This window comes from Octodon degus, unplaced genomic scaffold (assembly GCF_000260255.1).
Source record: "Octodon degus isolate 3935 unplaced genomic scaffold, OctDeg1.0 scaffold00481, whole genome shotgun sequence".
NCBI lineage: Eukaryota > Metazoa > Chordata > Mammalia > Rodentia > Octodontidae > Octodon > Octodon degus.
The window spans coordinates 232,308-233,561 of record NW_004525057.1 but is presented as its reverse complement, the minus strand read 5'-3'; positions in this window follow the sequence as shown (position 1 = coordinate 233,561).

Below are 1,254 nucleotides of genomic sequence, written 5' to 3'. Positions count from 1 at the left end.
GGAACTCGGCAGAAAATCCTACTCGGCGGGCGGGGTGGGGGAGGCACTGCGGAGTCCCCTCTGGTAGTTCTTACTAAACTATAAAATAGGAAATTATGAAGAATAGTCATCATGCTGTTATATGAAACATGAATACTTCTTAATTCTGTCTGTATTTGAGTCCATTACCCGGGCACCTTCTATTTTTTGCACTACCACAATTTCTACCTTCTAGAAATCTTTATTATACACTGAGATGGACTTTTTAATCTTTTCTATATGTAAGATAACATGCATTATTCATCATTCCTTGGCCAAGATGTTTTATATCATATATCTTCTAGTTTCATTCAGTTTACTTAGAATGATATGATATGCTTCTTATGGCTGAACATTATTCCTGCATTCTAATACATATACATGCATATATATATATATATATATATATATATATATATATTCACTTTTTAAAATCCATCCATTCATTGATGGCTGACTCCAGATTGACTCCTTATCTTAGCATAGAGATGTATCTTTTGTATAGTGAAACTTTTTACCATATATCCAGAAGAGGAATAGCTGGATCATTCAACACAGTTGCTCACACAATTTACATTCCCAATCATCAGAGAAAAAAGAGCCACTTCCTTCACATCCTCACCAGCAATTATATTTTTGATAATTTTATCAGAAAAATTTTTGCTGTTCTTAGTTTTGCTTTATATGACTACAATAAGTGTGTTGAAATAATGTCACAGTAGCTTTGATTTGTATTCTTAATTTAATTAATTTGAGGTTTTTTTAATCATATATTAGACATTTGAATTTTTTTCTTTTATGATATGTCTATTGAGTTCACCTCTTGAAAATTTAATTATTTGAGGTTTTGATTATTGAGTTTGAAAAGTTTATTATATATCTCAAAAACTTGTAATATCCTTTTCTCACTAAGTGGCCTTTTTTCTTGCAATTCTTTTCCTTTGCTCTGTAGAAGCTTCTTCTTCTTTTTTTTTTTTAATAATCCCATTTGTCTTGTTTGTGCTTCATTGTTCTCTGTTCTTTGAACTTATCCAAGTAGTCACTGTGTAGTTGAAGTATTCACATTTTTTCTAGTTATTTTGAAATTTCATCCACTACATTTTGATATTTGATTCATTCTAAATTGAAATTATGATCTACAGGGTGAGGGTCTGGTCTAGAAACATTTCCTCCAAAGAACAATATTTCCTCAAAAGAACAAGATATTTCATAAAGTAAATTTAATTGAATTCCAAA